The sequence below is a fragment of the Lactuca saligna genome, chromosome 3 (genome assembly GCF_052625555.1).
Source record: "Lactuca saligna cultivar CGN05327 chromosome 3, ASM5262555v1, whole genome shotgun sequence".
Classification (NCBI taxonomy): Eukaryota; Viridiplantae; Streptophyta; class Magnoliopsida; order Asterales; family Asteraceae; genus Lactuca; species Lactuca saligna.
The window spans coordinates 220,805,732-220,823,241 of NC_136419.1; positions in this window are offsets into that span (position 1 = coordinate 220,805,732).

Here is a 17,510-nt window from a genome sequence, read left to right on the forward strand (position 1 = left end):
GTAGTTGGGAATCCCAGCTCCCACCAAATCAATGACACAAGCCATCAACATGTCCTCAAGGGTTTGTATAGTCCGCTCACTCTTACCATCGGCCTGCGAATGATATGTTGTGCTAAGATGCAACCGAGTGCCTAGCTCTTCGTGGAACTTCTGCCAGAAGAGGGAGGTGAATCTGACATCTCGTTCGGAAACAATAGAGACCGAAAGTCCATTGCAAACAACAATCTCACGGACATACACACCGGTCAACTTCCCGGCCGACGAACTCTACAGAATGACCAGGAAAGGGGAACTCGTTGTCAATCGATCTACGATGACCCATATAGCATCATATCCCTTCTTCGTCCTCGGAAACTTGGTAATGAAGTCCATCTTGACCTGTTCCTATTTCCACATGGGAATCTCTAGAGGTTCCAGGTTTCCATGCGGCCTCTAATGCTCGACCTTGACCATCCTGCAGGTCAAGCACCTCTCGACGTAACAAGCGATTTCTCGCTTCATGCACGGCCACCAGTAGATCAAACTCAAATCCTAGTACATCTTGGTGGCTCCCAGGTGAATAGAGAAATGAGATTTATAAGCCTCCTCCATAAGATCTGTCTAACCCACCAGACATCGGAACCCACACCTGAGCGTATTAGGTCAATCATCCCTGGCTATCCTGCACAAACCGGGTGTTCTCACCCCTAATCCTATCTAGCTTCCAATTCTCCTAATGCATACCCTCTACCTGGGTTTCCCTGATCAAGCGCATAAGTGGAGAATCCACTAATATCCTCATACATATTGTTGGAGTGGAGGACCCAGCTGACTTGTGACTCAGAGCATCCACAACCACATTCTCTTTACCAGGGTGGTAAAGGATCTCACAGTCGTAGTCCTTGACTACATCTAGCAACCTATGCTGCCTCATGTTCAGGTTCGGCTTATCCACGATGTTTCTCAGGATCTTGTGGTCCGTGTAGATGATATAGCGGACCTCATGCGGTGTCAACTATCGTGATGCATAGGCTATCACTCATCCTCTGTGCATGAGGACTGCTCCGAGACCTGTGATAGATGCATCACAGTATACCACAAAATCCTTGACTCCCTCCGGGAGAATCTAGATTGGAGCCTCGCATAGTCGCTGTCGGAGGGTCTCAAATGCCCTCTGCTGCTTGGGGGCCTACAAGAAATCCACCTGTTCCTCGTCAGAAGAGTGAGGGGTACATCAATCTTGGATAAATCCTGTATGAATCTCCGGTGGTACCCTACCAATCCCAAAAAGGTCCTGATGTCTGAGGGACATTTTAGAACCTCCCACTGCATGACTGCCTCGATTTTAGTTGGGTCGACCAAAATCCCCTCTTGGTTGACGAGGTGTCCTAGGAACCGGACCTCTCGTAACCAAAACTCGCACTTCGAGAACTTGACATAAAGTCGTTACCGACTCAAAAATCCCAATAACTCCCACAGATGCTCCTCATGCTGCTCTCAGGTCTTGGAATATACCATGATATCACTTATGAACACAATGACTAAGCGATCAAGCATCGGTCTACAGACCCGATTCATCAGGTCTATGAATATTGTTGGGGCATTGGTGAGCCCAAACGGCATCACCACAAACTCGTAGTGTCCATAACGACTCTGAAACACAGTCTACTCCACGTCCTTATCCGTAACCCTAACCTGATGGTACTCGGAGCTCAGGTCTATCTTGGAGAACCAAGATGCACCCTGCAAATGATCAAATAAATCATCTATCATTGGGAGTGGATAACGGTTTTTCACTCTCAGCTTGTTCAACTCCCGGTAATCAATGCACATCTAGTGTGAACCATCCTTCTTCCCAACGAAAAGGATCGATGCTCCCCATGGAGAACTACTCGGACGAATGACCTGCTTGCCCAGCATTTCCTACAAATGTGATGACAACTCTTGCATCTTTGGCGGCGCTAATCGGTACGTCGCCTTGGCGATGGGGGCCACACCTGGCTCTAGGTCGATCTGAAACTCGACCTGCCTCTCTAGAGGTATCCCTGGTAAATCCTCCTTAAACACATCTGCAAACTGTCTGACCACTGGGACCTCTAAAACTGAAATCTGATCTCTGTCTTGTGTATCCACTTCGTATGCTAGATAACCCGCACACCCATGTTGAAAATACTGTCTAGCCCTGGCGGCTGAACAAAACCCTTATCCCACACTTGTGGCACCCACTACCAGCTCGACAAACCCTAGAATGACCCTTGCTGAACTTTCCACAAGTGCGGCTCTGCTGACTCCCTTCCCTAGAATCAGCGGTCTTAAACCGCTTCGGTGCTGGCTGTGACTGTGTCGGGGCCTGCTGCTGCTCCCTCATTTGCAACTCAATCTCCAACTCACGCCGCGTAGCGGCCTCCTTCAACTCTAGCAGAGTATCACACTGTTAGGTAGACACAAACTGACAAATGTCACTCTTGAGCATGCTCAAATATTGTGTCATATGATCTTGCTCGGAAGCAAAATCCAAGCAGAACATCGCCTTCTTTGTGAACATGCGGGTGATCTTCGTCACCGACTCCCCGTTCTTTCTCAAACTCAAAACTCATGAGCCAATCGTTTCCGCTCAACCTGTGGAATGTAACGAGCGCGGAACATATCCCTGAACTCCTCCCAAGTAACAACAACTCTTTGATCATTAGTGTACGACCCAGTCATAAATCTCCACCAATCCTTGGCCCCGGACCTCAGCAGGTTTAGGGCACACCTGACCTTCTGGTTAGTAGGACACAAGCAAGTAAAGAAACACCGCTCCACATCAGAAACCTAACTCATGTATTTGATGGAGTCCTAAGTCCCATCAAAAGTAGGGGGCTTCGTGTTATCGATGTCCCTATATTGAAAAGCCCAACTGGCTGCTCCCCTTGCTGCTATTACAGCTGATACAACTGCGGAGACAACTGTCTTTGTAAGGGCTGCGTAACGCTCGTCGAAGTCCTCGACCATCGAGATCTTAATAGACCCAAACATCTCTGGCAGCTATGCCCGGAACAAAGTGGGAACCTTATCGTGTAGGATCTCTCGAATCCTGGCGTCTATCTCATCTACCCCCATCTGTATCATAATGTCGGGTGCTGCTGGCCCCTCCTGGTCGCCATCTCCTGATCCGGATCCCACCACGAAGCATCTCATAACCACCATTCTAAAAATATAACAGAAAGATATCAAATAATTTGCATAATAACAGGGAGCCAACTCCCAACTAAACCCTAGGGGTTGTGACTTCCTTTCTACGCATACAGGTCTTGTGTTTTCAGTTGTACGGGCCCATACTACCTTCCACACCTACCCATATTTGTCTCAAGTATCATCACAACACCCTAACAATATACATAGGAATGGTGGTCACTCAATTCTCACTCCTAGAGGAAAGCTAACTATATCATATTGACCTACCATCCCCACACAACCCACCCATGAAATTTCCACCAACCCTGCATGGCTCGTGTATGCTAACCATACATAATGCTAGACCCTATAGAACTCCGAATACCTGATCCTACCATAAGCCAATCATCAAAAATGAATAGGAAATAAGGCCAAACCAAACATTCTCAGGCTATAAGATCTTATTATGTACAGTCGTGATGCATACACAAGCAACTATAGTAATGATGTCAATTTCATATAAGGAAACCCTAAGCTATCATGCATCATGTAATCAGACAAATTTTATCATGCAATTCCTGAAGATCCCTAGCCTAGTACTAGCATGTTGTTCTAACATATCACAATATCAAATAACCGTATGGTATTTTGGGGTCTACTTACTAGCTTCAGCTGATCGTACACCCTGCATCTTCCTTTGATATTTTGAAAACCTTTTTCAAAATCATTTTGAAAATCTTTTCCTTAGTTTGAGACTGGATTCACACAAGTGTTCCTCTAATTCACTCAAACCAGGGCTCTAATACCAATTTGTAACATCCATAGAAATCATGCCAAATTTAAACTTTTCAAAACCATTAATTATTACAATATTTGTTTTCAAAATAATATAATATCAGGGTATCCCAGAAACATAAACACAAATATGAGGAGCTGTATGATCACGCCTTTGCCTTCCCGCCATCAACTGATGTACCTGAAAAAAAAAAAAAAAAAAAAAAAAAAAAAAAAAAAAAAAAAAAAACTGGAACTATAAGCCCAAAGCTTAGTGAGTTCCCCCAAAATACCGATACACTGCACATAACACATAAACAAATAACAGCATGTACTGGGTCCACAACTTTATTAACCGGATTATCCCTGGTCCCACAGTATGAGTCTTTATTGCCTTCTAGGACCACAACTCACATCTGGATTACCACTAAACCCACAATACGAGCCTGGCATGCCTACCCGACCCTCAGCTCGTATCTGGAATGCTCCTGAGTCCTCAATATGAGTCTGGCATGCCCCGCCCAATGCTCAACTCATATCTGGAATACTTTAGGGTTTGTTGGCTACCACACTGAGCAATCAACCCAACCCACATAATATGTCGACATATAACACGAATAATGCACATAAAGATAATCACATTATAATACAGGTAGTCCTAAAGATCTACCCAACTGGCATAGCAACTAGCAAGCACCACTAACTCATACTCAACATCCTACCAACTACTAGGATAACATATCCAATAGGCTGGCATTGGTTCCTTTGACCACTTAGTATAGTGAGGATAACTTACCTCTCAAGTGCCTATCTCAACTGAGGAACCAAACTCCCGAATTGCTGTCTAACCACAATTTCCAAACTATCCAAAATAACGAATATTAAGTCAATAAATGGGAATACTAATATTGACTAAGAATCCACATATTCTATTTCTCATTTTTCTCATAATTTGGGCCAAGTCCCATTATCAAAATCATTATCTAAAAGTCCATATACATAAGCCCATTAATGGGTCAATTTTCCAAATTGGGCCATTGGCCCCCACTCCCTAATTAGGCCTTAATCTAAAATCCATTACCAAAATAGGCCTAAAACATCATTGTTCAGAAAGTCCAACAAGGTCCATGCCAAACTAGCCCAAGAGTGGTCCAAACCCGAAGCGCAAAATATCAAAAGCCCAATATAGGGTGTACGCGGGGTGTACTCCTCTGTACACCTAGTAATTATCTTGTTTGAATTTGGTTTCCTCTTGACAGAACTTGTAGTCTACGTATCACAAGGTTTTGGTTTATCATTGTCATCCCTATTGCATATAACATGTTTTTTTGTTTAGCTACTATATTTTGATTGGCTACTCAGTCTTGTATGAAAACCTAACATTTCTGCATAATCTGTATACATTTTTACTACCAAATTAAGTGTTTTGAAAATGCTATTTACAACTGGTACATATTCTGTAGGGACATCTGGTATATATTCAGATTATTCAAATATGTTACTATAATATGATTCATTTGTTGAATTGGAACTTCCACCTGATAAAAGAAGGGAATGAAAAATATGTTATTATATAATTTTATGTTGTAATAATCATATGTGATTAACGATATATATTTATATTTTAGTATAAAAAATCATATATGATTTAGATATTAAAATATTATTAGATGTTAAATTATATGTGTTTGTACATTGTATTACATGATTGATCATATACCATACTATGTAATCATAAATGATTATACGTATTAATTTATAAAAAAATCATACTTTATATTGTTTAATCATGTATGATTAATCATATGTATTTGTAGTTTGTGATATATGATTAATCATATTTTATGATGTGTAGTCATATATGATTATTCTTCCAAATATAATATTAATATAGATTTCAATTTGAAAACATATATGATAAGTCATAATTACAAACTATAAATACATATGGTTAATCATAGATATGAACAGTCATATATGTTTATTCATCCTATATGATTAATCACATATTGTATTGTATAATCATATATGATTAATCATAATTTATATTGTATAATAAAAGAATTAAAATGCAGTGTAGAAACTATAATGTAATATGTAGTATTTAAACGAATTAGTTGAACCTTCAATACAAATCGTATTTTGAAGTTCTTCAGAAGTGAAAGATATTGAATCGATTTGTTCGTCGTTACGAGATGAATTGATTTCAGCTATAATAGTATTAGTTGCGATCGAATTGTCAATTTCTTTTGGATTTGACATCATTTATGAAGGTGCTGTTTATAATCGCGAGGTGCTTGTTTCTTCGATTTGAGGATTGTATCTCGTATTTATGAGGATATGAATGATGCTCTTTTTCGATCCTTTTTCTTCGATTTGAAGATTGCGAATAATTTGATAACAGATTCAGTAAAAATAGGATCCTTTTGATTATATTGAATGATTGTTGAAGATTGGATGATATGATTACGTGATTGATACTAAGAATCGATGGTTTAGCGATATGATGATTTTTAGAGAAGGAAGGTGTCCGCTTTCTGAACATTAATTTGAAATTTACTGTTATACCCCTGAATCATTTAACAGTTGACGGAAGTTGACGTTAAGTTCCATTGGCTGATATTTAATCTCACAATCTCTAATTATATATATATATATATATATATATATATATATATATATATATATATATATATATATATATATATATATATATATATATATATATATATATATATATATATATATATATGTCACAACTAGCATTTTTGGCTAGGAAATTATGTCTTCATGTACTCAACTCTTGTGTAACTTGTAATCCAAATTTATGTTATGTACTATGCTCATTCAAAATCAACCATTTGAATCAAAACTCACTCGTGAAGTTCAAAACCTAATTTAATACATCTTATATACTCAACTGCGCGTTTGAAACCCTAATATCCCGGTTCAAACTTAGAATGTTGGGCCAATAAACTCTCAATTAGATTATTTTGGGCTAAGAATCCTCATTTGGTCCCTAGTTGGAACCACATTCCTTAAACCATAACATTTTGGTCCATAAGACTTAATCATGGGCTTTATTGGGCTGGGAACCATTTTATTTAGTTATAATGGGGCGAAAACACATTCATGTTATCATATTGGGTCGTGAACACAAATGTGGGCCCAATGGATCGAAAATTTTATTTGGACTAATATGTTCTCAATTTACATTCAAGCCCAATACCCATTTCTTTCCTTCTCTCACTCCATTCTCGGTTTTCTAATATATATATATATATATATATATATATATATATATATATATATATATATATATATATATATATATATATATATATATATATATATATATATATAAAGAGAAAAGGTAAATGAGGATTAGTGTTGACACCTCAATATTGTATGGTGGTTATCCATGTTTATTGTATCACAAATATCTAAGCCTAAGATCTCTAATCCACCATGTAAAAACCATTTCACTCTCTCCTCCTTCTCTCTTCTTATTCTCGGCCTAAGGCCATTTCTTCCACACTAAAATCATGCAAACTTCATTCCACTTCCAAACCCTCAAGAACTCCTTCATTTTCTTTCATAAACCCGTGAGTGGGTGTGTGTGCTCAAGAAGGTACTTTAAACTCACATACTAGGTAAGATACTTCACTCTTAAGTTGGATAAATCCATCTTATGTTAAGATCTTCCTCAAAACATCACAAATCTCATGTTTATGCTCCTATAATCATCTCATTCTTCGAATATCTTTCCAAGGGAGATAGCTAGGCCGAAATCTCCTCCAAACTCTTCATCAAAAGCAAATCCAACACCCCAAATTGAGTTCATACCCCTTATTTTCGGTTTTTAATATGTTTGGGGGAGAATACAAGTTGTTTTGTGTAGATCTATGTGTATATGCATGATTATGTGTGTTTTTCATGTTAAAAGTTGTGATTATGTGTTATAGACTTCATAAACTCTATAATAGGCTAACAGATGATGATATCTGTAGAACATAACACTTGATTCAACTTATTATGCAAAGAAAAGGTTAAAAACATTTCAAGGTTGTTTAAACTAAGAAAATTGCATAAGTGGGCCAAAAATGACAAAATAATCAAAAGTTAGGTTATTATGTATAACTCACGGTTTTAAGGGGGCCAAAAGGATTTATTTTTGATAAATATGAATCTATATGTATAACTCATATTGGGCTTTCACGATTTTTGGGCTAAAATTGTAAAATTTTGGACTTTTATGGGCTTGAGTGTCGTTTTAAACAAAGTTGAGCAAAAAATGTTATTTTTCGATTTTTGGGCTGAAAAATGGTAATTTATCAAACTTGGGCCAAAAAGGATAATTCCTATGCGTTTGGGCCGAAAATGTAAAACTTTATACACTTGGGCCGAAAAGGACATTTTTAACGAAAGGTGGTTAAAAATGTTACTTTATATGAAACTAGCCTTAAATGTGAAATTTTGGATTTAAGGGACCTAAAATGTCAATTTTACTGAAAACATGCCTAAATTATAAATTTTTAGTCTGAATGGACCAAAAATGCCAGTATTACAAAAGTGAGCGTTTTTATGTCATTTTGGAAAACGATTGAACAAGAATGAACATTACAATAATAAACGAATCAAATACATTGAACTCATTTTTATTGGGTCTGGAATATACGTTACATGCTTAGTGGGCATTAGTTGTCCTTTTTGCATGCTTATTGGGCATGGAATATACATTACATGCTTAGTGGACCTTAGTTATCCTTTGTGTATGCTTATTAGGCCTAGAATACACCTTACATGCTTAGTGGGACTTAGTTGTCCTTTTGCATGCTTATTGGGCCTAGCATACACATTACATGCTTAGTGGGCCTTAGTTGTCCTTATGTACGCTTATTGGGCTTAGAATATACCTTACGTGCTTAGTGAGCCTTAGTTGTCCTTTTGCATGCTTATTGGGCTTCAAATATGCATTACATGTTAAATGGACCTTAGTTGTCGTTTTACATGCTTGTTGGGTCTCATACATTCACGTACATACTCGCTTGGCTTTGTAAACTTATAACATACATGAAAACAATACACCCTGTGCAATTCAATATTCGCGTAAACTCTGTTAAGGATCTTGTGAGACACTTTGTTTGACACCTATTGAGTGTACAACTGTAGCCTGTAGTTATAACTAGAGTCTCCTGGAGGGAGAGCAGGTGTTTGTGTATAGATCTATACGGGGGTTACACCCCACACCTGAGTTGTTTGCTACAATTAGACTAGGCCAGTCTAGGGTGACAAACGTTACCTTACACAAGTTGGCATCTAAAAAATGTCATGATAGGCGGACCAGTCATTATCAAGTATGGTTATAATGACTCACATAGAGGAATTAACTCCATTATAAAATTTAAGAATACATTTAGAGTTTGGTAACACAGTAACATACATGCACTGGTACTCAGTCTTAGGGTGTTCAGACCACAACGTTTTATAAGCATAAAATATCAGATTGTCTGTAATCATTCATTTTAAACATTTTCAAACATTAACACACATGCATTAATACGAGATCAGACACAAACATTTAAAACTGTTTTTCTGAAAATATCAGATTTTCTGGTGTGTTTACAAAGTAATACAAAACATTTTACTCAAACATGCTTATGAACTCACAACCATTATATGTGTTGAGGTTTTCAAATTAACTTGTAGTCTTAGGAAATAGTTGAGCAGCTTGGTCAACAAGAATACCTGGAATTTTGTTGTGTTTTGTTATCACCATACTTTGGATATTTTGGCATGTAATTTGAAATACAATACTTGATCTGAACAATGACAGTGTAATTGTGACATCCCCATTTTCACGGCCAGAAAAGACCGATTTTGTTTATACTTTATAAAAATCATAGTAACTCTTTTAATAAAAATGTTGCGGAATTTGTTCCTAGTAAAACATGATAAATACGTTATCAAATCATTTCCCTAAGAAAGGTATTTTTATTCATTTTTAAAACATTTGGGATGTCATCATCAATACAGAAACATAATCATAAACAAAACTTACATTCATTATCACTAGTGATTTATATCTCCTTAATCTCTCAGTGTAATGTGACTTCATATTACACCTGTGATATAAATAAACTGAGTGTGTTAGGTTGAGAAACTTGGTGAGTACATAGGGTCTTCAACCCACAATAATATAATTATTGTGTTTAAACATCAAACAATCAGCCCAATTACTCATCCCCATTATCTTCTTTACTCTTAAGGATATACCCTACGAATCAGCAATTCCTCGTTCATTTATGCCTAAGGATCATCCTAAGGAATCAAAACGAAGTCTATCGTTGCCATGGTTTACACAACAAGCACTAAGTTTGCATAGTCGCCAGGGTTTAGGCACCAAGTCTGCATGGACGCCAGGGTTTAGGCACGAAGTTTGCATGATCGCCAAGGCTTAGGTACCAAGTATGCAAGATCGCCAAGGTTTAGGCACCAAGTCTGCATGATCACCAGGGTTTAGGCATAAAGTCTACATGATCGCCAAGGTTTAGAGTACACCGGGTGAACACACTGTTCACAACACCTACAGGTTGCGAGCCTGCTAGTGTTCCACTGGACTATCTAGAATAGTCTGTGGTTGTCATCCATACTCTGCTAAATGACGGGTCCATCGTTTGGGTAAAAGGCTTCTCTCATTGTTCACCTCTCACCCTTATCTCATGTTCTATATCATCTCTTATCTCATCATCCGACTCAAATTTCATCTACCCATGTTTTACCCAATATATTTTGTAGATATAAAATACATATATACAGTTTAAATCATATAAAACTTGTATAAAATCGTTCATCCAGCTTATATAGCAATTATATAGATAATATGCACACATAGCATGTAGTTTATATAAAATACTTCATATCTATGTGTAAGATGAAAAGGACCATGCACTCACCTGAAAACGTGGTGACTCGGTACTCGAACATCACTTTGTTACTCTCAACACAGTTTTCCTCGAATAAAACCTAGTATCATTACCACTAGAGTTTAGTCTAATATTCACCGAGACTAATTAATAGTCTAGCGATTATTACTATTATATAAGCGTTAAAAAATACTTATATAATCCATAATAATAGCCCAAATACTTATTATAAGTTCCTAATATGTTACTATAATTAAATAAAAGCTATATTAAATATAGCGTAGGCGTAGCTCACTTAAAGCAGGGTTTCCAAACTAAAAGACACTTTTTCTCAGGATTCCAGGAGCCTCAGGGCTTCTTTCGGGTGCTAGGGGGTTTACCTAGGCTTAGGAGGGGGTTAGGGATAGAAGAAGAACCTAGAGAGAGAAAGAAAAGGTTGAAGGGGGTATTTAAGTTTCCTTTGATCTTCGTGCTCCCAGGTGAACTCCTGTCCTCGTTTGGCATTCCAACGAACCTTCACTATAGGGATGCGGCTTTGTATCGTTCGTTTAACCTCTCGATCCATAATTTCCACCGGTTCTTCCACAAAATTGAGGCTCTCGTTGATCTTGATCTCGGCGAGTGGGAGTATAAGACTCTCGTCGGATAGACACTTTTTCAAATTTGAGACGTGGAATGTAGGATGTATGTTACTAAGCTCGCGAGGTAGATTGAGTTTGTAAGCCACGGGGCTGATTCTAGCAAGAATTTTGAAAGGCCTTATGTATCTTGGATTTAGCTTTCCACAATTTCCAAAGCGTATCGTACCTTTCCAGGGTTAGACTTTCAGAAGGACTCGATCTCCCACCTGGAACTCCAAGGGTTTTCTTTGTTTGTATGAGTAGCTTTTCTATCGGTCTCTAGCGACTTTTAATCTTTTGCGAATCTAAACGATCTTCTCAGTCGTTTCTCGAATGAACTCCGGACCTGTAAGAGTACTGTCAGGAATCTGTCCATTAGCTAACTGGGTGTCACCCACCTCAGCCCAACATAAAGGGGATCTGCAATTTCGGTCGTAGAGGGCTTCAAATGGAGCTGCCTTGATGCTCGTGTGGTAACTGTTGTTGTAGGAAAACTCGATCTGGGGTAAGTGGGTATCCCACGCCTTTCCAAAGTCGATCACACAGGCTCGCATCAAGTCTTCCAGAGTTTGGATAGTCCTCTCACTTTGCCCGTCGGTCTGTAGATGGTAGGTTGTACTCATGTCCAACCTCGTTCCTAGGGGACTTTGCAGTGACTGCTAGTATCTCGAAATGAACCTACTATCCCTATCGGAGATAATAGATATAGGAACACCATGTAGTCGAACAATCTCTTGGATGTAGATTTGTGTGAGCCTTTCCATCTTGAAATTTTCTTTGATTGGCAGGAAATGGGCGGATTTCGTCAATTGATCGACAATTAACCAAATGGTATCGTACCCACTCGGAGATTTGGGTAATTTGGTAATGAAATCCATATAAATCATCTCCCATTTCCACTCATGTATCTCGGGTTGTTGGCGTAGACCCGAGGGTTTCTGATATTCGAACTTCACCTTGGCACAAGTCAGGCACTTGCCCATGAAGGTAGCGATCTCGACTTTCATGTTTGGAAACCAATATAACTTCTTGAAATCAAGATACATCTTGTCCGAACCTGGGTGAACGGAGTATATGCTCTTGTGAGCTTCGTTCATGACAACCTCTCTGTAACCACCGAACTTTGGGGTCCATATCCTGTCCATGAATCAATAAACTCCATCTCCTCGGATCTCAAGATTCTTATTCATTCCCCTCAAAGTTTCGTTTATGATATTTTCTGGTTTTAGTGCTTCCATCTGGGCTTCACTGATTTGCGCAGATAAGTGAGAGTGGATAGTCATTGTCAGTGATTTAACCTTTCGATCAGAATATTCTTTTCGACTCAGGGCGTCTGCTACTACATTGGCTTTACCCGGGTGATATCGAATTTCGCATTCGTAATCATTGAGTAGTTCGACTCAATGTCGTTGTCTCATATTGAGCTCTTTCTGGTTAAGTACGTGTTGGAGGCTTTTGTGATCGGTTAATATCGTACTCTTCGTACCGTACAGATAGTGTCTCCAGATCTTAAGAGCGAACACAACCGCTCCTAATTCGAGATCGTGTGTGGTGTAGTTGACTTCATGTGTCTTCAGCTGTCTTGAAGCGTAGGCGATGACCTTACCTCATTGCATCAGAACACAACTGAGCCTCTGATTGGACACATCGTAGTAAACCACAAAATCATCTGTTCCCTCAGGAAGGGATAATATCGGCGCGGTGCATAGGGTTCGTTTCAGGGTTTGTAATGCCTTCCCGTGTTTCTCTCCCCAGTGAAAGGCCACACCCTTCTGGGTTAATGTTGTAAGAGGTTTCGCAACCGGGAGAAGTTCTGAACGAAACTGCGATAGTAGCCAGCGAGACCTAGAAATTGACGAATTTATGTAGGTGTCTTCGGTGCTGACCAGTTCTCAATAGCTTTAATCTTGGATGGGTCCATGTGGATTCCTTCTTCACTAACCACGTGTCCTAAGAATTCGACCTTTCGGTTCCAAAATTCGCACTTAGATAATTTTTTGTATTGCTTCTCTGATCATAGGGTTTCCAGGACTCGTTGTACGTGTTCGCTATGCTCCTCCTCACTTCGAGAGTAAACCAGTATGTCATCAATGAAGACGATGACGAACTGATCCAAGTAAGGATGGCACACCCTATTCATAAAGTCCATATACATTGCGGGTGCGTTGGTCAGTCCGAATGGCATCACTACAAACTCATAGTGCCCGTAACGAGTTCGCAAGGCGGTTTTCGGAACATCCTCCTCGAGCTCTCGCAATTGATGGTATCCGGACCTTAGATCAATCTTGGAGAAGTAGCTTGCCCCTTGCATTTGGTCAAAGAGATCGTCTATACGAGGAAGAGGGTAACGATTTTTAACAGTCAGTTTGTTGAGTTCTCTGTAATCGATGCACATACGGAACGATCCGTCTTTCTTCTTTACGAACAAGACCGGCGCTCCCTAGGGTGAGAAACTCAGTTTTATAAAGCCCTTGCTATGCAGCTTGTTAGGTTGATCGGACAGTTCTTGCATCTCAGCAGGTGCTAGATGATATGGCGATTTGGCTACACGGGTAGCTCTTGGTATTAAGTCGATTCGGAACTCGACTTGGCGTTGCGGGGTAAGCCTGGTAATTCCTCGGGAAAAACGTAAGGAAAGTCGCATACTATAAGGAAATCTTTTATATCTTTCATTTTCCGGCTCGTGTCAACAACGTGTGCAAGAAACGCACGATATTCTTTACACAAGTACTTCTGGGCTTGAATATTGGAAATGATGCAAAGACTCGTACTGGGTTTTCCTCCATATATTAACAGAGTTTCGTCATTCGGTAGATTTAGACGGATGGCTTTGTCGAAGCACAGGATATCGGCGCGATGGGGACTCAACTAGTCCATGCCCACGATGATGTCGAAACTCTTGATCGATACTTGTATGAGGTCGATAGGAAATGAACGATCATCTAGCGTGAGGGTACAACCTATGTAGATCTCGTTAGAACTTTCTGTCTTTCCGTTAGCCATCTCTACGATGAAGGTTTCTTTTAAAGGTTGTGAGGATTGTTTAAATAAGTGCTTAAAGTTTTGGTTTACGAAACTTCTTTCTACTCCAGTATCGAAGAGGATACAAGCATAAGAGTTATCAAGAAGGAACATACCCATGACTACTGTGGGGTTTGCCACCACTTCATTGTGACCGATAGCAAGTAGTCTTCATGTTCCTCCCGCATTCCCAACTTTCAGGCAGTTTCTTTTGAAGTGTCCGACCTCTCCACAGCCATAGCACGCTTGACTCACTCCAGTACTGGTAACTTGGCTGATAGGTTTGGGTTGAGACCTGCAAAACCGGACGGTATGTCCCTTTCGATTGCAGTTAGTGCATTGCATTTCACGATACGGGCCGTGATGATTGAAATAGCACTTGGCGCACTTGGGTAGGTTTCTAGCATAGGTTTTGGCTGGTGCAAGGGCATCAGGAGTAGTAGCAGCATGGACAGCCACTGTATGCTGGTTTTTTTAGGATGATTGAGTTGACTTGCTCTTCTTCTGGTCCTACCGTTTCCTCTTGTTGTCGGAGGACGTCGTTGGTGCAGTGGAAACTGTTGTAGTTGTTGATGGGGTGGAAGGAACTTCATGATCAATCAAACTTTGAGCCAGTTCCTTGGCGCTGTCGAAAGTTGTAGGGCGTGATGCTAAAACGTTTCCTCGATACGGGGGTACCAAACCCCAGATGTATCGCTCAATCTTCTTTCTTTCAGAGGGGATCATGTTAGGACACATAGGTACCAGGTTGAAAAACCTGGCAATATAAGCCACTATGTCGGTCCCCTTCATTTTGAGGTTCCAAAATTCTTCTTCAAGTTTCTGAACTTCGCCCCCAGGGCAGTACTCTCTCATCAATAGGTCCTTCAGTGTGCCCAACCCATGGCATTGGCTGTTACCAAGGAGAGTGATTCAACATGGCTATTCCACCATGTCAAAGTCCTTTCGGTGAAGGTGCAAGCAGCAAATTTAATCTTTCTTTCTTCGGGGCACGAGCACATCTCGAAGAAGGCCTCCGTTCTTTCGAACCACTGAGATAATGCCAGGATTCCTCCGGTCCCATTAAAGAAGGTTGGTTTGCAGTTCATGAAATCCATATAGGTGCATCCCTGTGTTCGTTGATGATCTTCACCATATCTAGAATTGTCACCCATTCCAGCACCACTTGCATCACCAAAAATTATTTGAGCCAGATCTGTAGTCACTGCTGCGGTTACAACCGTTTGAAACATCACCGGATTGAACTGAGGAGGGGGTGGTGGTGGAGGAGTTTGAGCCGCAGGTCTGCCTCTATTTGGGCGCTTACGGGGAGGCATCTTTTGCTGAAAAATTTATAAGGATGACGATAATAGTGAGAAACAATTGTGAGTATGATGAGAGTGTTTTATGATTTAAACCACCATATACAAGTTGTCAGTAAAAGTCATATACCGAGTAGGAAGACATAAGAGTATAGACTTTTCCCAATAGGTTAGATAACTGCAATATCAATGGTATTACTAATGTAAAGATCTTCTGGAAAAATGGTCTAACGGTAAACCTTACATCAAACCATAAGGGGAAAATGATTGACAGTCTAGTTGACTATATAGCATACTGAAAGATGAGAATATTATATAGACAAGTGTTTCATTCAAACGCAGATGCTAAAGGCTATCCCTAAGTCAAAAGAAAAGATGCACTAGTTATCTTTTATTGGCAGCGGCTGATGTTTCTCGGGAGAACTCGAAGATTGGCCAATTAGCGTTCCATGTCAAGGAGGTGTCGTTCGTAGACCCTCTAGCGAACTCGGAGTTCTATGACTTCAGCCCGCGTCTCGGCTAAAGCCCGTAGCAAGGCCTCGTGGCCTGCTGCAAACCTCACATTAGCATGCTCCAAGCGGCTAGTGCGAAGGGAGTGCAGTCCTCCATTTGTATCAACCTCAGCGATATGATGGAGGGCTTTCTTGCCTTGAATTTCATTGCAGGCAACTTTTCGGACCAGGATGGGTAAGACTCTGTCCGCCGATCCTCCTTCGCTTGTGTTGTAAAAGCTTCGGTCTCCATTGAAGGGCATGGGTTGATTTTGCTCCTCACTCCACATTTCTATGCATTCCACCAATGCAGGCGTCGGGCCGTGGAAGGCCTGGCGGCGGTTAGGGTTTGGGACCGGGGCCACAGGGGGTAGGTTGTTAAATTCGGGTTTGGAGTTAGACCCATCCGGGAAGCCTTCTGCTTGGTGGTCATCTAAAGGGATTTGATGTTCCTCAGCGGGCTCTTCTTCAAGCCATCCCGCATTGCCGTGATTTGGGAAGTATGGGTCACCATGATGAAATCCGGCCATGATATCTATGCGAGAAAAGCGGAAAGAATAGTTAATAGACGTACTAAGCTAAGATACTTATGAGAGAATCGTTATTATTCAAACCAATACTTGCATAGTGCATACTAATTACATGCGACTGAAACAAGATAGACCTTCGAATAAGCGACCCTAACTCTAAATCCACAACCAAACAAGGAACAGGAAGTAAAGCAAAGATCACAGATTCTAAGTCTATGACGTCTTAGTCACATGTAATCATAGCGTATCCACTTAGCAACTATTGCTCTCCTAATAATGACACTTTTAGTTCTCACATATGTAAATTATAGAGATGCAGAATACTCCTATAGTATTCTCGTGTTAGAGTTCTTATGGTAGTGTTGGTAAGTTTTAGAGTTGTTGCAGCACCACAACTACTCTTAGGCACCTGCAAGTCACTCCTAGAAAAATGCAGTTGATCAGGCTACATCCACCCAGATTTGACTATATGTATCTAAGCCAAACTGTACTGCTCAACAAACTTAATACTTTTGTTCTGTTCTAGTATGATACTGACCCTTTGTATTTGTGGATATATATATATATATATATATATATATATATATATATATATACACAAACACACTTAATTAAATATTTTAGTATTTAAAACTATATATTCTTGGTCAGAGTGTTTTAGTCCCAAAGCGTTTATAGTTCGTATATCCTTTATGGGTTGATATACTTGATT